Source organism: Monodelphis domestica, chromosome 7, assembly GCF_027887165.1.
Source record: "Monodelphis domestica isolate mMonDom1 chromosome 7, mMonDom1.pri, whole genome shotgun sequence".
Lineage (NCBI taxonomy): Eukaryota > Metazoa > Chordata > Mammalia > Didelphimorphia > Didelphidae > Monodelphis > Monodelphis domestica.
This window is the reverse complement of record NC_077233.1, coordinates 288,966,851-288,989,452: the sequence shown is the minus strand read 5'-3', so window position 1 is coordinate 288,989,452 and position 22,602 is coordinate 288,966,851. Positions and strand designations below refer to the sequence as shown.

At 39.1% G+C, this 22,602-nt stretch overlaps 1 long non-coding RNA gene across 1 annotated transcript in view; it reads left to right on the top strand.

Moving 5' to 3' along the window:
* LOC100617824 (uncharacterized) overlaps positions 1–22,351 on the top strand; it is an 83,631-nt gene extending 61,280 nt beyond the window's left edge. Inside the window, exons 3-6 of the long non-coding RNA XR_008913396.1 lie at positions 2,636–2,697; positions 5,887–7,652; positions 15,319–15,543; positions 22,127–22,351. This is a non-coding gene — a long non-coding RNA (uncharacterized LOC100617824). The remainder of the gene's footprint in view (positions 1–2,635; positions 2,698–5,886; positions 7,653–15,318; positions 15,544–22,126) is intronic.
* The last annotated feature ends 251 nt before the right edge of the window (positions 22,352–22,602 follow it).

Here is a 22,602-nt window from a genome sequence, read left to right as displayed (position 1 = left end):
ATTAGACTCAACATCAGATGCTAGGGAAGAGTTTGTGGCTAGAGGTAAAAGCCTAAAGGGCATCCCGAAATGAACACCGAATGAGAATAACTTGTTGAAAACAATAAATACATATATAATTCCGCACTTCGGATTCCACTTTTGGAACTGTACCATTGAACATAATAGATTTGGAAGCTATCCTCCCCAAAACCAATATAACTTTTATGAAGTATAGGATTCTCCATTTTAAGGCAACTATAGAATGATTAAGATTTCTTTTCTCAAAAAGTGAGAGGAATGGTAGATATTCTTAGAATTCAACCATATAGATTTATCTCCTTTATGCACATCAAATGATTAGATATTTTGATTCAATTCCTTTTTTTAACATGGAAGACATGCTTAAGTCTATTGATTTAAAGTCAGGCAGAATCATAATGGGTTAATTTTCTTTAAAATATTGTTTTAAGTAAATTGTTTTTCATATTAAAAAGTGTTTTATGATGTGTTTGGCAATGTATTTTAAAGAGAGAACACTTTACCATGTGGACATCAAACACTTTCATGTTCTTGCTATATTTGAATCTATTTTATGTATTTATAGTACATGAACTAGTCATGAGTGTGAAATTGAATCAAATTCATTGAAGTTAAAGGCTTGAAGATAAAAGGTAGTGGAGCTGTTTTTTACATTGCTTTAAAGTAGCTTGTTTAATAATTATTTAGTAAGTTGCTTTATTTTTAAAAAAATAATTCTAAGACTTTTGGGCATATTTTTGTTCCTCAGTCAGCACACTGGTGTTTTTGTAGTTATTTATATTCATAATTTCTTTTGATATAATTTGTATGCAATTTGAAGGAATCGCTGTTGTTCTCATCTCTTGGTAGTAAAGATGCGATACTTTTGTAAGATGAAAGTGCTCTTATCTTTTAGTCCATTTTGTTCACACTCATAGGTTGCTTTCTTGAAAGTCAGACACTTTCAAATGAAGTAAAAGTGGTTGGGCTATTGGTCTTTTTGATTTATTCTTATTTACCTTGCATTTTTGTGGCTTTAGCACCCAAAGAACCCCCACTTACTCCACTATTTTTTGCGTCAAAGGAATCATCAGGATGGGTTGAAGTAAGACCAGCCTGCAACCTTATCCATCTTGTCCATTTCTTTGACTGAAGAGGAGCTGCTCTCTACTGGCTGAATATTTCCCAGTTAATGGTATGGCTTGAACTCAATTTACCAACATTTCTGAGTTCCTGTCAGACTTTCATGGCTGCTTTATGGTGTCAGGGTGCACAGAACACCTAATGTGTAGTCTTAGGGCTGGCATGATACTATTTTGCCATCGCCTCTCTCTTTGGGTTCTACTTTAAGGAGGATAATAACAACAACATAAATAGAATAATTCTTCCTACTGGATAGAATTTCCACGCCAGAAGTTTGCTAGATTCCATTAAGTAATTCTACCATCCCTCTATTAGAAAGATCTGCCTCCCAATATCCTCGATAATGCACAAGTAAATAGTACGGAACTGGAGAATTGTTGTGGGCAAAACTTTCCCACCATCCTTTAGATAAAGCATTTGTGATGGGGTCTTTGGAGCATACTTACATCTCTCAGTACAAAGATGCTCTGGGTGCCCTCAGTAGCCTATCTGTATTGTGGGCCTGGGAGGGTACAACCTCCTCTGAATGGCAGCATCAACTGTATCTTTAAGACCAAAGAAAGTGAGACAGGTGTTGGCACTTCAGAACCTCCAGGCTAGGCAGTCTAGGCATGCTCCAAGGGCCTCTTCACCATTAGGAGAGCTGAGCATGCTCACAAGGTTCTGTGACACACTGATTAATAAAAATTGAAGAGCAACATTTTAAATAGATGTCACCATCACACATACTTATAACTTCTATACTACATGGAAAAGAAAGCTTTCAAATTATAGAGACCTAGAAAAACACATCTAAACCTCCTCATTTCATCATTGAAGTTGTTTCCAAGATGAATTTAATGTCATATTTTTACTCAGCTATAAAAACCATTAAAAGAAACCCATTTGTGCAATAGCATCCAGGACATAGAATAGAAAAGGGATGATTGAGCAGCACTATTTTTATTTGAATTCCATTGAGAAAGAGAAGATGAATAATAATAGCTGATATTTACATAGCACTCCAAGTTACTTCTCTTAACACATATCTCATCTGCAAAAGGCTTTGTTCTCATCAAATCTATGTTTTCAAACTTTGACTACTTCCAATCAAATATTTTATATTAATAAGATTGTTACATATGAACTACTGTGATTAGTGTCCACTGGAATTAAAGGGAGACATAGGGACACACATTTGATTTCTTCAGAGCAAGTTAATCAAGGAAAATATTTACTTGAAATGAAAAAAAAAAAAACCTTTTCATTTTCTGTAACAGAATTATGAGGGGGCAGGCAATACTCTCTACTCAGCTGGGTCACTGTTTTATGCATCCTTACAGTTAATAACTTATTCTAGGTATTAAATCTGTCACATTCCTTTTACTCAGACCAGCATTGAAGAATTTACAGCAGGAGCCCCAGATCTGACCTAGCAATTTGAAAACATAACACAGATATGAATCCAATTATTCCCCATCTAAATGCTGACACATATCCTCTGTATCAATAGGTGACATCTGAACTAGTCCTATTTAATATCCGACTCATCCAAGCTGTAACCGAAATAAAAGCGTAAGTATTATTTAACACTGACATTAAGAGCAGAGTTCATGCCTAGGGGAAAAAGAACATGCCAACCTGCCTCATATAATTTAGATACTGAAGTAAAATGTATTTTTAAGAGTCTGGGTAGAGAACAGAAAATGTGCTCTCCCCTGGTGTGCAGGCTCCCCCCTCCCAAATCTGTACTCTGAAGAAGAAAGAGCTACTTGTACAAGTTAATAAAACAGAACCCAGCTTAGTCAAGGCAGAATGATGTCAGTGACTCACTGCGAAGGTCAAAGGCAACTTGCCAAGTACCCAGATTTTTCTGTTTTTGTTCTTTGTCAAATCAGCAGCAAGAGCCCCTCAAAAGTGTTTTTTTTTTCTTTCACATAAATATATGAGTGGTTCAAACAGCGGTCTTGTGAAAGGGAGGAGGCAAAGGAGGAAGCTCAGTTTTTTATTCTGCTGAAGGATTGCAGTGATGGCACAAATGACAATTTCTTGTAAATGATGTAAAATGAATGTTATTTGTGCGATTTCAATGCTAGAGAGGTCTAAGTGTCAAAGGAGATCCAAGAGGAGGATAAATAAAGTGGCGAGGTCTAGGGCTTCAAATAAATAAGGAGAGGACCATCAATGTAGCTGAAATGCTGCTTGGAGAGAAGATAGAAACGGACGATGTGCCTGTATGACATTCTATACACATATAGACTCACTCACACAAACAATAGAATAAAAATAGATGCTGTGGACATTAAAACAAAAATCTGAATGTGACTTAGCCACTCCTTCCTTGTGAAGAAATAACTTAGTATTTTCTCGTGATACAGGCTGGACTTTAAGTGCCTTGATAATAAAGGATACATAGATTAGCCAATTGGCTCTCAGAAAAATTCCCAGCATCCCACGAGAATCTAGCAGTTTAGTCACACACACAATTGTCCATGTGGCCAGTCACTACGATTATGCCTTTGGTGGCTCATCCTTGGGCTGTCAAAATTTAGGCTTTATAAGGAGTGTGGGGCAGGGCTTAAGACTAATTTCCAAGTTTGGGAGGAAAGGCTACCTGCCTCAGGAGGTGTGAAAACATGCTCGATCAACAAAGAAGACATGGGGCATGAAGAGAATGCTGGAAATTTGAAAATTGAAGGAATTTTGGAGCTACTGTTAAAGGAGCACTTTCTCATATTCTATCCTCTTTTTTCTTTTGTAGTAGATACCTTCATTTTAGAAATCTTTTGTTATAGCATGTCTCTGGTACAATTTGGTTTTTCAAATATTTATTTTTTTCTAAATATACAGATCAGAAAGTTCCACAAAGATTTTTATAAAGCAGTTTGGAATTTTCTTCAAGGATTTTATTGTTAAATAGGATAATATTGATTATATTCTGCTGGGATTTTGATAGGGGACAAGACCAACCCTGAATAATTTTGTTGGCTCTATTTTCTTTTATTCTTGCTTTGATCTTAGATGAAGATTACTTTCAGAATAGTCAATTCATGTACTATGTCATAGCATGCGAGGGAGGATAATAGTCTGACCAATGGTCATCTAGGTGGGAGGATGGAAAACAATGGGGTCTTTAGAGAAGTCCTGCAAATATCTCCATGAAATAATGTCACTAATCCTTCATAATGTCCTTATCTATCAGAGACTGATTCAGAATTAATGTCACCCAGAAAACTTAATTATAGCCTCAAAATGTCTTTGATGTTGCTGATATCCTCCTTTTGTTGGTGGGAGAAAGAGAGGAATTGCTGCTTTATCAGCATGTTTACCACATCAGTAATAGCTTCTAGCATCAGTATGGTCTTCTAATTTAGTGATCTTCCTAATATAGAATTATTGGACCTAATCAATGAAACAAAGTCAAACTAGGATGCCATGCAAATGATAATATACACTTGCATCATAGCAAGTAACCATTTTATACAAGTTCCTCCATGTAGCTTTATTTCATACTCTCTAAAACCATTCATGGAAGTTATTATGTAGTCAACTATGAAAACTCTACATTCTTATTAGTAATGTTCTATCAGTTTACAAGTATAGCATTTAGTAGCTAATCTAGTGTTTGTACCTGTTAAACTCTTGGTAATCTTTCAAAAGCTACTCACTTTTCTCTTCTCTCACTGTTTTCAGCTCTAGTTCTCATTCACATATGAGGATGACATAATTAAAAAGCAAACCAAATTTCAATGAGCTAAGTGAAAAATGCAAGTAAAACAATAGCATCATAGCATGTTCCAATATAAAGGAACTTAAAATTAAAATATTAATATATGAGATAAACAAGAAAACTCCTGCAACAGCTCATACCCATGCATCCACTGTCTCTATGTCCCCCAATATTTCACATATTGATAGTCTCTGAATTAAATTTTCTAGGAAACAAGAGCTAATTATATAGTCCACATCTCAGTACACAATAAGAGATTATTCTGAATAGCAAAATCATCAGAGGACAAGTAACGCCATAGTTCACCACCAATATTCTAAACACAGAAAATTTACATTCCCAATACCTTCTTGATATCTCATTTCTTGAGATCTGCATCGCCCCCAAGAAATGTCTCTGGTGGGAGTCCCTTGAGGGATCAATGAGATATATTTGACAATATCTCTAAGTCCTTTCCAGTTCTCGTCAGAATACTTGTGTAGGAATTGTAGCCTTTAACATGCAGAGGTAGAAGTCACCAAAATCAGTAGTCATTGAAACCATGGGAATGGATGTGATTGACAAATAGAGAGGAAAACAACCAGGGTATGGCACTCATGTGATGTTAGACACCCACCAAGTCACATTGCCTGGGAATTGTTATGTCTCTGTCTCTAGATATCTATAAAACACTAGCTCATGAACCCTCATCAGTGTACTCTTTTCAACGATCAAAGAGTAGACTCAGATCTTTGGCAAAGACATTTACTCAAATGGCACAGAACAGTCATTACACAAAGTTTTCCTCAATACCAAGGACAAACCTTCCCAGAAATACTCCTAGAGCCCAGGAAGGAAAAAGTGTAGAGGAGGGGCCAAAGTATAATGGTCGTGAGGCACAGCCTTTAGAAAACAGAAATGGCTGAAACCATTTCCAAGTCCACAAAATTATTTATTCATCAAATCTGCTGTTCATCTGGGTTGCCTCTTTGCTGGGGGCATGTGCATTGTGGCTGTGATGGACCATCACTCAGCTTAACTTGAGTCTTTTTCAGATGCAGTGCAACAGCAATGAGGCACATCTGCTAGCCAGAACTAGCCAAGCCACTCATTCCACTTCCAAGCTCTCCTCAGGATGCAACATCTCTGATGGGTAGATCATTCTGTTGTTTTCTGGGTTTATTCTTTGATGGTCAGCTGCAGTCTTTTTCCTTCTTCAGTTACTTCAGTCCTCTGGACCAAAGGACACAACCCTCCTTAAAGCCGGACTGTTATGATGCTCTTTTGAGCTTGAGTGGGACAAAAGGTCGTTTAGCTAGTACAATGACTCTTGTTAGGACTGCCAGCAACTTTTCCCCTTTGAGCCCCTCAGTACTTTAGTTGGCTTATTGTTAGTCAACTCTACCTGGATGTCTTGCCTTCCACAGTTTTTCTATTCTAAAGCCCCTTCTCTGTAAACAATTCCTTGTTCCCATTGGTTGCTTCCCGTACTCTGGAAAATCTTATGTAGGTTGGTGACTAGGGACAATCGTGCAAATACCTGGAAAGCAGCAAGCACTTAATAAATGTTTGTCGACTGACCAGCGAACTAAATGAGATCACTGAGTGGACAGACACCCCCTTATCACTGCAGCTTGTTCCTCTTAGAGATTTAAAATCTTTAGAGGGAGAGTACTGTCCCTATCATTCGCCTGTCCGGTCCATATTGTAAGTCCGCACGACAACACAAGCTCTATTTCTGCCTCTTTTTCATTTTTGGATCAAGTCACCTCAATGGATTTCCTACCTTTTACTAAGAAATAGAAGATACTTCCTAGAGCTGTAAATTCCTTAAATGGGCAGAGACTTTATTTTATTTATCCTCTGCCTTTATCAGTGCCTTACAGAGCAAGTTAGACACGGCGAGTACTTTAATCAAGGCGTGTTGAGTGAATATAACGCTACTATTCTTTCTCGTCTAGCCAATGTGTCCATTCATTGCCAGAATTCAGTAATGATTCTCATTCCATTTCAATAAGCCTTAATGGTACTTGTCTCTATTTTTCTCCTTGTGCTAACATTTCACGTTCACGTTTACACACTGCCCAGGTTATATGGATATCGGAAATAAAAAATGGAGGCCCTCTCCTGTTTAATGTGTTCCTGGGTGCACCTCTCTCTGCTACTGCTCTTTGTGGTGGCAGCGAGCAGTGCACCTCACTCACATCTAATCCATTCTCTGTTGCTAGGTTATTCAAGAAACACAGAAGTCCAAAAGCAAAATCAATTAGTGCTGACATGAAACAACACGCACGGAAGGGAATCAGGGAGTCAAAAAACTTCCTAAGCATCTGTACACAAATAATAACAGTGCATCTCTGCCCTGAGTAGGAGCCCCTTGAAGTGGTTGCTTATACTCAAAGGCTGTTTAAAATGATCATTGTGTAAAACATGGTATTTGATCCACCTTAATGAAACTATGCAGTGGAAATTAAAATGCTACTCCTACTTCCTTATTATTTGGACTAATCAGGACCTAGCAGTCTCTTGGGGTGGGGGGAGGAATGATCTAATTCCTCCTTAGTTTATATGATTCTCCAATATGGCCCCAGTGGTAAGCTCTTAGGGTATGCGGGGGAGGCTAGCATAATCATTTTCAAAGGGAATCTGTACAATAGGAAAAAAGCAATATTAAAAAAAAACCTGCTGTGAAGTATTTCATTTTTGTGATTCTTTCACAATTTACAGAAGAAATGGCACATGAGGGAAGTTTTCTTTTCTTTGGAGAATCATAAATAAAATCGTGGTGTAATCAAAGGACTGAAGAAAAAAGAGACTTCAGGTATTTAATTCTTATTTACCTCCTTCTCCATAATTTATGAGTCCCAGGCAAACTGGAAGGTTACTGAATACAATAACTCAGGCTCTTGTGCCTTCTCAGGCTGCACCCTGCCTGTTAGAGCCTTCCAAACCCTGAGTCTGCTGCTTTAATTTACTGCTTTCTGCCCAGTGATTAGAGAGGGGTTTGAAAAGGTCTTTGGAAAAAAAGTGGTGAGCTTTCAGCACGATTTGTTACTGGGGCTTGTTCATCTCTTTGATCAATAGTGTTCTGCAGTGTAGGTCTCCTCTGTGTCTCCAGAGAGCCTGCGCTTCTGCTGGGGAAACTTTCAAATGTTTCCTTTTGAAAGAGGAGGGTTATATTCAGCGACAGAGACAGTGTGTCAACTCATTTCCTGTCAACTCTGGAGGCATCAGGAGCATTTCTAAAAGCCTACCGGAGCCCAGAGCCCCTTTTTCTCCCATCCCATGGAGCCTGTTATTCCAGCCACAATCCCAGCAATCCCTTAATCACAGACCCTAGACCCCTGCCAATGAGAAGCATCGGTATTGTGCCGTAGCCCCGAATATGTGATTGTCGAGTAGGAAAGCACTGCCTGGGCGAAATGACAAGTTAGCCAGAGAATGACAGACTACCATGGCCTGGAAACACAGGTAAATCTGTTACTGCCAGAGGAACCATTGGGTTGGGGATGGTAGACATGGAAGAATCCTATCAAGTGATCAGATCCACCCAGCTGCTGCTAATATCAGTGTGTCGTCCCTGGAAGTCCAAGGCTTCAGTATGAAGTAGTCATCGCTTGTCTAAGCTTTACAGCTATAGTTAAAAATAATTCTGGAGCCTAATGAATGATTATTTGGCTCACCAGCTCCTTCCTGGCTCGGGGCGGTTAATGTAAATAAATCATTACTGGTAATTGTACCTCTGTCTGGGGATGATCCCTAAATGAGAAAGCATTACTTCTGCTTCAAAGGGAAGACTGTAAGATAAGTGGCCACTAGAGGTCCTTTCCAGCAATATGACATGGAACTCAGCCCATTAGAAAACAACGTTTTGATGAATACTGCTAAAAATAAAATGCATCGTTTTACAATGACATCTTGTGCTTCACATGTTTTGAAATAATTATTATTCACTTGAGGAAAATCAAGTTTGCAGTGGTCAAGTGACTTAGCTGAGGTTCCACCGTAACTGACTGAAGAATACCAGAAACCCGAGTTTTAAAATTACAGGTTAATATATTCCCTTAGAATCTGAAAAAGAACTTGTAAGACTATGAAGTTATATATCGTCATTTGTTGCCATTATAGTCAGTGTTCCTAGACACATGGGCTTTTTTAAGTAGGAAAAGAAAATCCACAGAAATCGGGGTGAATTTTGAATGACTAGTTTCCCAAGCCTTTGCCTTCTCCCTTTCGCCATGTCTCTTATTGCTCATAGCTCAATTTCAGTGCCATCTTTTTAGGAAGAAGTCTATGACTCCCAGAGCCAGGGAGATGGGGCCTCCCCCTTTTCTGACTGTCCACGCCATTTTCATACAGTCCCTTGTAATTTGTAAGGTATTTTGTACCCGTGGTTTCATTGGAGCTTTCCGATGATGCTCCTTAGTAGTAAAGTGAATATTTTCATGCTTTACAGATAGGAAAATGTATCCAAGGCACTGGGAACAAAAGATGCGAGGAATCAGGATTCAAAGTAAGCTTGAAATATTAGACGGAATATTTACTGGATACAAGTAGATGATCCCAGATAAAAGGTTGGAGAAAATACATCCTAGGAGCCCCCAATTCAAAATGACAGGTTTGCAATAGATTCCCAAAAGGACGTACCTGTGAAAATGGCTGCAGAAATCCAACTTTCTTCTATACGCTCCAACAGACGCTGATGAGGGTACCGAGTGAGTAATGATCAAGAAAGGTGAAGAGAAACAGATGTAAACTCCTCTCTCCAGTCCAGGAATGCTCGCAAGCTCGCCAGAGGCCTGTGGGCACTGGAAGAGTCGTGCTCAGGGAGTCCATGAGCGCTCCGGAGAATGGGCCTGAAGCCTGTGGAGGCTGCCAGGAAAGCCCGAGTGAGTTCTAATGAACTCGCCCAAAGCCTGTGAACATCATCAATGGCGGCTCGCCAACAGGATTAGAAGCCACCGTAAGCGCCAATCCTTGAGACCTAAAGCCAGCTAGAAGTTGGCCCCGGCGTGTTAGAACAGAGAGAGTGGACAGAGGCAGAACTCCCAGCAAAAGAGAATCTAGGGATGCTCTCAGGAGCCACAGAATGAGAGAGGACCAGCTCGGCAGCTGAGCACACTCGGGAGGGCTTGTGAGACGCCTGAGAGCGCTGTGCTGTCCACCATCTTTCTGGGTCTGCAGGGGATACAGCAAAGGATGCTCCCAATTCTTGATCGGGCAGATGGAGGCCAGTCTCCAAGGGAGACCACCAGCAAACTGAGAATGAAAGCAGCAGCTGAACTAGGTAGAGTGTCGGATCAATGAGCACCTCAACAGCACACCTGAGAAAATGGGAGAATGTAGATCTCCGGCTTGGCACCAAGGAACTGAGGCTAAAGACAAGAATAAAGGGAACAGCAAAACCAGGGAACTACTGTGGGTACAGAGAAGCCCAACAGGTAAACCAGAAGGAAAGAGTAGATCTACACAAAATTTAAACAGAGCCTCAGAGGAAAAAACTGTCTCGGTCACAAGGACTCTAAGATTATTTGGAAGATCCACCCCAAAACTGAAATAAGAATTCTGAAATATTTTTTAAAAAGGGAGAACAGAGAAGGAGGCAAAAAACAGGGCCCAAATCATGAACTCCCTGCCAAGCAGAATAATTTAAATTCAATGATTCCATAAAATAAGATATGCCAGAATAGTCAAAGGTTTGAAGATTTTTTAAATAAGGAAGTTATCTGCTGTCAAGAGCCATTTAACCTGGAATATCGGCTAAAGAGAGAGAAGTTAGGACTAATCAGACTCTTTGAAAATCATACCCAAAAGATACGTAGACGCCATATTTTAAGAAGTCAAAAGATAAATGAAATCAAAGGTCCAGTCCCTATTCCTATGAAAAAAGAAAACTGACAGAAATATTAGAACTAGAAGATGAAGTAAAAATAGAATGAATTCTTCGGTCATTTCTTGAAAGTTGCTGCCAATTGAAAACATGTAGGAATATTAAAGCCAAGATTCATAGTTTATAAGGCAAAGCAAATATTGCAAGTACTCAGAAGAAAGAGTTCAAGTACCAAGGAGCCACACAGTCAGGATAACATAAAACCATCACCAAATTGTTGAAAAAGTAGAAAAATTCTTGTAAAGGAATATTTTAAAAAGATTATTAGAACGTACTCTGAAAAACTAAATATAAGTCTAGAAAGGGAAAATGGAGCTATAAAAGAATAGAGTACTTTCAAGCATTCTGGAGAAAAAGACTTGTGTTAAGTAGAAATTGAAATTCAAAGACAGAAACCCAGACAAATTCAGAAAGGAAAAAAAATGTTAGAGCAATTGGAAGGAACTAAAAGATGACATGTGTAAATGGAAGGATAGTACAAAGCAGAATGTGATAAATGTCACTAAGATGTATAAAGAAAAGGGAAATGTCACATCTCTTTGGAAGAATCATGGAGGACTTCACAAAGAAGGTGGCATTCAGGTGAGTTTGAAGGAAAAACAGAAGGATATGGGGAAAGGCAGGTTTTTAAAATATTGTTATTCTATATTATCCTTAATTTCTGTTGACTCTTATTGGCTACTTGAAAATACACAGGATCATAGAGGCAAAGTTGGAAGAACCCTCAGGATCATCTTGAGGTCATCAACCTTCGTTCCCACTTTATAGATGAGTAAACTGAAGCCCAGGAGATGAAATAAGTTCTCTAAATTCATTTGGGTAGTAAGAGTCAGTCATGAAATGAATTGTTGTTCGTCTTACATTGTTTAAAACCACCAGTGACATCACATCATCTTTACTTGCTCATGAGTTGTGTTTAAGCAAGGCACAAAGTCATGCATTTTGTTTTCACTTCCAGAGTCCTCAAAGTCCAGTGGCAGGGCAAGAGGCAGAATGACTGGCCACGGCCTTCTCGTAGATACTGGTACAACTTGTCCTCCTCTGCCCATTCTGCCAGGGGAAATCTTCATGCTTGGGGTAGAGATCCCCTCTCACCTATCAGTGGTGTGGAAGCCTCTTGGTTACCTTCAGATTGCTGCAGCCCATCTGCCAAGATCATTGGATGCTGCCACTGGATGTGCTCCAGCTTCTTGGAGCAATAGATGAAGGCTGGCTGGAAGGTGGACACCCAAAGGGGATGAGAGCCCTACAAGCCCTCACCAGAGGTGTGAGTCCTTCCTGAGCATCCCATAGTCTCTCTGGGCCCCCATTGATGCGGTTTACCCTGATCTCAAGTTCAGCACTCTTCACTGTAATTCAGTAGAAACTAAACATTGCCGATGAAGTTACATGTTTCTTTATTCTTGCAAGAGAGTCAGTAAGAAAGAAACTCTCATGTTGATGTGATGGATCTGGAGTCAGAAGACTTGAGTTCACGTGCGAGCTGACCTGCGGATGTGACCTTGAACAAATCACTTCACCTCATTTTTCTGGTCTGTAAAATGGACAAGTCAGACAAGACAATCCTTCCATTTCTTTCCAGATTTCTACTGGCAACCCACTTGCTTTGCCACCTTCCTTTCAAAGGGCTTATTTTTACCAGCGTCTTCCCAAGGAGCATAAGGAGAAATGGATTGTATTCTCCAAATTTGCAGGAGTGGAACTCTATCTACTTAACCCTTTTTCTCTGCATTTCCCAACATGGTCCTTTAAACGAATAAGTTATTAATAAAGAGTTGCTAAAGGTCATCATTTCTTTTTTCCAAACCACTCCAGGCTGGATCTCAAATGGATCCTCTATCTATCTCTTTGGTCTCTTTGGTCTCTCATCACAAAGATCAAACAGTAAAGCACTGCAAGCCTTTAAGGTTCTTCTGAAGGTGAAGACCTGCTTCTTTATAGACAGCTGATTTTGCAAACCTCAATTGCACTTCCAGCTCTATGCCAGAGCAATATTGGCACTAATGACTAATATCCATAAATCCCCATTCATCAGCACAATTGGCACCACGAACCCCTCTGCGCAAAAGATGCAGCCCAGACTTACAACTGCAATCGCTGCATTTTCTCCTTCTTTTCCTAGTCATGAAAATCAAAGATCGACAACCTTTACGGTAGCTGGCAAAACGGCTTAGAACAAAAGTTTGTTCCATTTTAGCGTTGGTTGTGGCCCATTTAGATTAAGGACCTCCGTGGTATTCCCTTTATTAGGCAAAAACCCAGCAAATGTAAGTCTGAAAAATACTCAGCAACAACCTGGGGGTTTGCCATGATTAAATTCAATACACTTTTCAGGTTTTCCCTTTACCAAAGCAAACACAACCATGAATTCCTACGTAGGCAGAAAGTCTGAATCAATTTATAAATACCGCACCGACTTAGACACAAGCTTCTTCAATGTCAAGAGTTCAACAGAAGGTAAGAGAAATGTGCTGAGGGCAGCGATATTTCAGCTTTCCAAGAACATTTGCCATCTCACCTATGTAGACATATTTCTTTCAAGTCATCCAGCGGGAGCATCCTAGGGAGATACAGCTTTATTCCCTCATGGCAAACAGGAGGAGGATGCTGTGAAGAAGCTGATGTCACTTGGCAACAACCTGGGCACAGACTGCCTGAGACGCAGAAATTGGAACCCAAAGACTCATCAAACAGCAGCTGTGAGAGCTGTACATTTAAAAAGGGCGTTGGAAAATGAATGCGAGCGACTTCTAAAAAATAGCGCATCTTTGCTAGCTTTCTCAGCCAGTGCTCGAAATCAGGTGTTAAGGCGATTTTTTGGAAATTAAAAATGGATACATATTTATTTATCCAAAAGTAGAAACGAACCCACAACCTCTGCTCTAGCAGTGGGTCGAAATATCATTTTCATATTTAATAAACTACTGAAACGAAGAGGAGAGAAGAAGGGAGGAAATTTTCAATAGAGTCACTTGCTAAGAAGTGGCTAAATAAAAGCCAGGAACTTGGATCAATCTGCAAAATGTTTGAGTTCAAGAATCAAACTCCTTAGTGGCTGATTTTCAAGGGAAAAGGTGGTAGATAACAGTACAAAGCTTAAATTTATGCCTCTGACATATTCCCTTTTATTAGTAATGGCAAAAAGAATATATGTATATATGTGTATATAAACATATGTACATATAGCTCCAGAGAAGACTTTTTGAATGCCTCTTTGGAATGAAGGCATTGTTTGAGCTGTAGTTCAGTCGTGACTTTTCTTGCTCCAGCTGCTTGAATCCAGAAAAGCACCTATCCTTGACATGAGCATCTCTCATTGATTTTCGAAATCAGAGTGCTAAAATTTCAGATGGCCAAGTTTGCAATTCATCTAAAGGGCAATGGAAAGATGGGAGATGAGTATAAATAAGTCGTTACCATATCACCAAAGATGGTGTGGGTGGAAGAAGGGGCATAAAAGACACCACTAAAGATGGAGAAAAAGATAATTCACAGATGGATATCTCGAGTGTTCTTTTGGTAACTCCAGAATGCCAGATGAAGGTCCCTATTTGGTTCTTTCTGTGGAGGAGTTATATAGATGTCTGACCCTCTACCTGCTAGATTTTTCATTTGGTCTTCAACTGAGGAAGCCCATTTGACTGATCCTACAGGACAGAGATCTTAAAGTTGGAGGGAACCTTGAAAGGTCATTCAATAAGTTCTAGAGCCTTTGTGTAAACATTTTTGAAAGATGAATATCAATCTTAAGAAAACCTGGAGAAAAATAAGACCCAAACAATTCTATGGACTCCTTTAGGAACAGGGGTTTTCCCAGGTTTTCTACGAAATGTTTGTTCTCTGGCGAGCACATCAGTGTCTCAATGATGAATTCTCAGTTTGCCTATTTCCTTCACATATATCCTCCTGGCAACCATTTGGTGGCTACAGGTCCTCTTCTTTGTTGTTTAGGATTTTCCTTTCTCCTTATTCCCTCCCTTCCTCCCCTGATTGTTATCTTGTCGCAGGAGTGTCCTAGAGTGGGGTCTATAGTGATAAGACTGGCAGTATTGGCAATAAGGGGGGATAACGAGGAAAAGAAAAAGATGAGGATAATGCCACGAAGGTAGTTTTTTCCCCTACTAGTTTTCTCATCTCTTCCAAATTTCTGTTCAGTGCCTTGATAGGGGGAGTATGACTTTCCTCTGTTTTATAAATGAAGTGTATTTCATTTGCTTGTATAAAAGGACATGTGTGCCACACTAGAAAATATTAATGTGGGTTCATTGAAAAAAGATGTGGGAAGGTAGAAAGAATCTTTATAGGAAAACTCCTTAAAAAAACACCACCTCAAAAAAGCCTGCTATATGTGTTTGCCTTGGGGAGATTGAATGTAGGGTGTTCAGGGAGGAAGGGAAATCCTGTTTTCATATAACAGGTGGTAACAATGGAAAGACAGTTTGGTTAACTGATCTCAGAGACCCTAGGGGGAAGGGTAGAAAAAAATAGGGAGGATCTAGCAAGAGGAGATGAGTGCTACTGGAAATTTATAGTGGCCGAAGATCGTTCCCTTTTGCTTACAAATCTTTGCTATCTCTCTTTTCATTGACCTCACTAGCTTTCCCCTCCTGGAACCTCTTACAGAGGCTCTGGCACTCCAAACCAGTGTCTTGGAAGTCGCCTGGCCCACTTCAGGGGAAGATATACTCCTGACAGCTCAAGCTGACTCCATGAACACATTTGGAGAGTGAGTTGCTTGTGGAAATGTGATGGCTGGGATCCAGAGTACTATTCTTTCTTCTCCTCATTGTGGGTTAATTGGATATGCGCAATGTTGCTTCAGGTAACTGTCTCAAAAGTGAACCTTTGGAACAAAACTCAGCCTTCAGTCAGAACAGACTATCTTCGATTCCTAAGATCAGTGAGAGTAGAGTCATGGAGCTTAGGTCTCAGATAACTGGGACGCCCTTCCGAGGAATTCCAGGAAGACCGGACTCTTCAAGAAGGCTTAAAGTAGTTGATGAGGCGGGAGTAGCTGCCTCAGATATCACCTGGTCCTCCACTGTCTTCAGAAGATGCTCTGTTTCAAGGACTAGAAAGCTGAGACAGATGGTTCTGAGGGGGCCACTTGACCCACTTTTGTATCCGCCATATGACAATGTGTTTTGTCTTTTCCTAGTGTACCAACCATTTTGAAAGGGCACTTTCCACTTTTAGCTCGAGGTCTGTGAACTGAATTCGAAGCAGCTGCTTAAACTTGATCATTACGGGTCAACAGTGCATGTTTAATACACTCAAACAGCTACTGAAAAAAGCTACATCCTCCCACAAGGGCTACGGAGGGCACAGCCTCCCACAAGGGGATCCGGTTCCTTCTTGGTGATGAGAAGCCCTCTTTGGGAGCATGAAATATTCAGTCAGGGTTTAATCAATTCCAAGCTTCAGTGACTTCAACTGTCAGTTATCGTTGTCTTAATTTTAGAGCAATGAAAGTATTTTATAGAAATAGATGGTACTAATCATGTTCAATCCTGTTCCTCCCCTTCAGTCCTTGCCTCACTCCCAACCCCCTTTCTGGGTCTCTACCAACTTCTTCCTAGCATTTTATATATGAAACAGAAAGAGCTCTATTATTTACCAGCATTTACCTGAATCACTTGATGGCTCAGTGGAACTTGACAGGTCTGTGTTTTCAATTCCTTCTTCCATACTCTCTGCCCTTTTGCTGCCTCACAAGGGACCCTTTTACACAAATAACTCTCACTCTCCAAATCTCTCTCTCTCTCTCTCTCTCCCCCCTCGCAATAATCCCCCCCCCTCTCTCTTTCTTTCTCTCATCCTCATTGAATAAATATTTCTATGTAAAAATTTTTTTGTTTTTTTCTTATGAGGAGAAAAAAATTGGGGGGGGGGGAGATTTATACTATTTCTTCAACCTCCTACATTTCAAATTCCAACTTCTTTGGATGATGGTCAGATATAATTAGTAAATTCAAAATAGAATGGTCCTAGGTACAAGATATGAAAACTAAATTAATACAAAAATGTGATCACTACAACCTTTTAAAGAAATGCTCTTTTCATGCAGTGAAATGAGCTACTAAAAGAGAAAGCACTTAATTCCACAAAAAGATTCTTTCTTTTTAAAAAAATGTTCTCCTTACTTGGTAAAATCTAAGTGATTTTTTTGGGTCCTTAACTAGTGAGATGCCATAGGGTCAGACATTTTTCACTGAGTGTTCAATAAGTATTGCATCTATTCAATTAGACATAAAACTAGTTACTACCAATGTTAGAGTTTTTTTGCTTATTAAAAACTGAACCTGAAATACAACCAATTAAACTGGATTTACAACTATTTATGGTTTAAGTAACTTCAGTATACAAAGTACCATAACTTTTTATTCACTTTCTCTGTCTGCATCGGAATTCTTTATTTTAGTCTATTCATTTTTCCTTTTCTAAGATCATGGTTAGTATTTTCTACTGTTTCCCCTTTACATTGTTTCACTTCATAAAAAGCTTTCCAAATTTGTTTCAGTTCCTTATACCATATCTTAATTGTATTGTAATGTTCCATTGCATTAATATACCATAATTTGTTTAACCATTTCCTTATTGGAGATTTAGTTAATTCTAATTTTTACATTACATATAATACTGCTAAGACAATATATGAGTAAATAGTATAAAACTTTTTTCAGGGCCACTGGCTTTTAAATAAGATTTATTTCCTTCTTTAATCTTAAATTCAATTAGTATTTTGAAAATGATTTTCCTTCAAAGAGAAAATGAAAAATAAATAGATGATTATATTTCATAAGGGTTACCAAAATCAGTAAGTTCTGTCTAGAGACTGAAATGGACTAAGCCATCTAATTGCCAATGTTAACCACCACTGGACCACTAGAAGGGAAAGATCTTTCTTTTACTGGAGTAAATGACTGGGAATGAAGAACAGAAACACAGTCACAAAGACAACGCAATCTATCTGTAAAACAGAGGGTTTAGTTGAAGGCTAGTAACATTTAATGGGAGAAAGAATCAGGGTTGTGGGCAGGAGACGTGGAGAAGGGTCATTATTAATTCTACTTCCACAGAGACACGGCTTCCCCAAATGTAATATTTAATTCCTAAATACATGCTGGACGTTAGCAATCCAACATTACGAATGCCAACATCAATTGACTAATTCCGACATTAGTATCGATTTTGACTTACTGTCACACATCTAAGGGAACTAGAGATGCTTAGGTTCCATGTGTAATGCACAGGTGCCACTGTGGAGAACACAATGGTTTAGATGCTACCAACCCCCTCCTAATGCCTCCCCCCTTCTAGAGAGGACCAGGACTGAATATTCTCCAGAGATCTCTTCCTGTAGGGATAGTTCATGGTGTGATTTTCTCTTTGGTCAATGTCCTCTCCTTCACGTCCCCCTTCTTTCTCATCCACGAGGCTAGAGGACATAGAAGAGAGAATGCTTGACTTGGAGGCAAAAATTGACAGACATTTACTAGCTATGGGATCCTGGACAACTCACCTAACTGCTCAGTTTTATTCTGTACAAAACGAGGGTAATAAGAGCACCCATAATAAAGAGGTAAAATGAGGATCAAATGAAATGAGGCATTTTAAAGTTCCACCTAAATGTTAGCAATTATTAATTAGCTTCTTTTAGCCTAGCAATGAAGACTTCCTTCCCCTGGTGGACTGGGCAGGTGAGAACAATTTGTTACCCTAACCATGAAGGTGACTGAAGCAGAAGCAGAGCTCAGTGAGATACGGAAGATGACAAAGCCATCCACGACATCCTGGACCGTCAACAGTAGTCCTGACTTTTGTCTTGCCACTGGACATTGATGACTCTGAAAGAGAGAGTGAGGCTGACAATTCTGTGTAACTTTGCCTTCAATTCGATTCATGCACAAGTCAAAACATCATGATTTCATTAGTCCTCTTTGAAAAGGAAGGACAAACAACAGCCTCGCAATAATATGATGATGCTCACGGGCATGTGGCCACTTTCCTTGATATACATTTATTATTAAATATATATGTATATATTAAACTTATCTCCCATCTTAGAATCAATACTGTGTATAGGTTCCAAGGCAGAAGAGCAGTAAGGGGTAGGCAATGAAGGTTAAGCGACTTGTCCAGCGTCAAAGAGATAGGAAATGTTTGAAGCCAGATTTGAACCCACAACCTCTGATATTCAGGCCTGACTTTCATTACACTGAGCCACTTAGCTGCTCCCCTCCTTGCTATGTTGTTGAATTCATATCAGGCACAAATTTATTAATAAAATGATAACAGCTTAGACCCAGTAGGAAAATTCCTACCATTCAGAGAAAAATGGAACTTTCTGTTAGTATAATTGATTGTATATTTGATTGTTGTTGTATATTGATATTGTATAATTTTAAACTAAATCCTAGGCTTCTCCTTTCTTAGGATATACTAAATATGTAGATATAAAATATGAGTAATTGACCATTTTTAATAGCATGAAGCAGCATTAGGATAAAGACAAAATCTTAAAAGAAATAAGAAGACGATAATAACACTTATTGCCAGATATGCAAGAGGGAAAAATGGGGAAAGGGTACTTTTTGTAAATTCTTTTAGTCCTTGAAGAGGTGAATGCAACCTGAAGCCCCTGTTCAACTTCTTTGCTACAAGCTATTTGGCGAGACAGGGCAGCTAGGTGGCACAGTGGAAGAATGCCAAGCCTGAAGTCAGGAAGACTCATTATCACGGCCTCTAAGCTGTCCTCGAATGCTTACTGGCTTGGGACCCCCAGACAAATCACTTAACTTCCTGTTTGCCCCAGCTCCTCATCTGTAAAATTAACTGGAGAAGGAAATGGCAAGCCACTCCAGAATCGTTGCCAAGGAAGCCCAAAATGGAGTCACAAAGAATTGGACTTGACTGAACAACAACAACAACCTGCAGATATATGATAGATGATGACCCATTGTGATTTCTTAGCTCTTTTCTATATTTGAGCTCTCCTCTTTCTGACAAACCATTTACCCCCTTGGTTCCCAATTGGTTCTTCCACCTCAGTTTATTAAGACTAGGTCTAAGGGCTCAGGATGCTCCCTTCACTGGGGCTCTTGCTGTTCAACTCATATAAACCCAGCTTCTGAGGGTGACCTCCTTTGCTCTTTGTATCCCTTTAAGAGGAAACCAGGGGCTATGTGATTCCAGACTCTTTCCCAGCTCAAAGATCACACTAGTCCAAATATCTCAAGATGAGAAGGAATGCTTGTCCCCATGAGTCACAAATCCCAGAATGCCAGTCAGTTTTCAAATATCTTTTTCATATATTAAAAGGACTTTAACAAACACTTACTGACTACCCTATGCTAGGCACTGCGCTAAAGACTTCACAAATATTATCTCATTTCATTCTTACAACGGGAGGTGCTATCATTAGTCCCATCTATAGTTGAATAATCTGAACACAACAGAGTTTAAGTGATTCGCCCAATGTTTAAAACTGGATTCTTTAATTAAATTTAATTCTTCCTTATTACCAGCCCAAGACTTAGGTGTCTCCTAAGCTCATGAACTGAATGGTGCTTCTCTTAGAGTCGTCATTGACAGATAAAGAAATTGAAGCTCAGAGAGTTTAAAGTGACTCTAAGTGACCAGGGTCGAGGTCATCTATGGTGGAGATACAATTCAATATGGAGCTTCTGAATGAAGTCCATAACGTTCTTCTGCAGGGTACGGGACTTGGTCTTTGGCTTTGAATTGGAGAGTGTGTGCCATCAGATTGTCCAATGAAGCTCTAAGCTTCTTCATGGCAGATTGTGCACTTTTTCATTTTGCACGCCTAGTTCCTAGTTCAGTGACTTGCACACAGTAGTGCTTAATATATTTCAGTGGAAATTCACTGAATGGAATTTGCTAGGCAGAGAAAAGGATCCTGCTCTAGCTGTGCTTGTTAGTGAGACTTTATGTAAGTATGCCAATGTAGAAGGAGCTTGCTTTCGTTCCTTTCTCTACTCTGGCTAAGACACATGTGCTTAGACTGTGTTCAATAGGCCTTACATGGGACCAGGGGTCTGGGTGTCCTCCATAATAGTTCCAGCTGCAGGGAAGAAGGTGAGGTATAAGAGAGAATGACACTTCATGCTTGTGTTAACCTGAATTCATTTTCACATTTCTATGTATAGGGCAGAGATCAGAGGAGTGAATGGGAGTGTGTGTGTGTGTGTGTGTGTGTGTGTGTGTGTGTGTTGCAAAGAGGCTAAGAATGAAATGTGAATAATTTGTGGGTTATGAGAGAATAGATACGTTCCTTTTGTCTAGCAACTTCCTTTATCATTTATAGGTAAATAGAAGGACATATTAGAAAGGTGAAATCCATTCATTCATTCATTCATTTATTATTTCAGCAAGTATTTATTGAGTGTTAGCTTACTGTGTAAGGCACGGTACTTGCTAGACCCTATGGGGGAATATGAAAAAGAATAAAATATTATCTTCATTTTCATGGATGTTATGGCTAAAATGAATGGTAGTACGGAGACTGAGAAGGAGAAATATGGAAAAGGGTAGAAAATATCCCCCATGAGGACATTAGTTTTTGAAGTATATATTTCATTCAAATAAGCTTCTCCCCTGGTATTATTTATAATGCTTTCCAATCATGCAAGGTTTTATAACTACTTTCTAAATAAAGATTTGAAATAGTTATAAAGAATAGACAAAGCCCTATTTCAATTTTTATGCCTTTCTTCCCTCTCTTTCCCTCTCACCCTTCAGGTTTCTCCCAAGAAGCCCTTGGAAGTACAAAGTCAAACTAATTTAAACTTGAGTCTGACAACTGAGAGATTTCAAGTATAGTAGTATGGTGTCGGGGGATATGTAGGAATTAAAGGATTTAAAAAGCTTATTAAAGAGAATGCTAACCACTTATCAATTGGGGAATGGCTCCTATTCGTATATATTAGACAATGTTCTTTATCTAGTTTAGATATGAGACTTCTATCTGAGAAACTGTATATAGAAGTTTCCTGTAACTTACTGCTTCCCTTCTAATCTTGGCTACATTAGTTTTGTTTGTATAAAACCATTTCAATTTAATGTATTAAAAACAATTGATTTTGCATCTCACAATGTTTTCTATCTATAGTTTATTCATAAATTATTCTATCTATCTATCTATCTATCTATCTATCCATCTATCTATCTATCTATCTATCTATCATCTATCTATCTATCTATCTATCTATCTATCTATCTATCTATCTATCCATCTATCCATCCATCCATCCATCTATCTATCTATCTATCTATCTATCTATCTATCTATCTATCTATCTATCTATCTATCTATATTCTATCTATAAATCTGGTAGGTAATATGTTCCCTCTTCTGATTTGTTTATATCTCCCTTTATGCCTAGGTCGTGTATCCGGTTTGATCTGAGCTTGGAAAATGGCATAAAACCCTGGTGCAACTGTGTTATGCCAGGAATGTTTGATGGACAGGTCAAGCTACTCAGGAGGGGAAGGGAATGAACTTCCTTGACACAATATCTTTTTGTCACATGATGCCTTTTTTAATGGGGATGGAAGGAGGAGAGGGAGTTTACTTGGCAGTTTTTTTAACTTGGCATTTTAATGTAACAGACAAATAAAAACAGACAAATAAAAAAGAGAGAGAATGGTGTCGGACATTTGTCTTAGGCCGGAAGGTTCAAGGTTTAAAAAAAGACATCCAGGATTTCTAAAAATGAAGACGGCACTTATGTGCCATAAAACCCAATGAAAACTAGGCACTTTTTAACCTGAACATTAAAGTCATGCAAACCAAAAACAAAAGGGATATAAAATGCAACTACTTTTCCTCAGTTACCAGATCAGGAATTCAAAGAAGTGG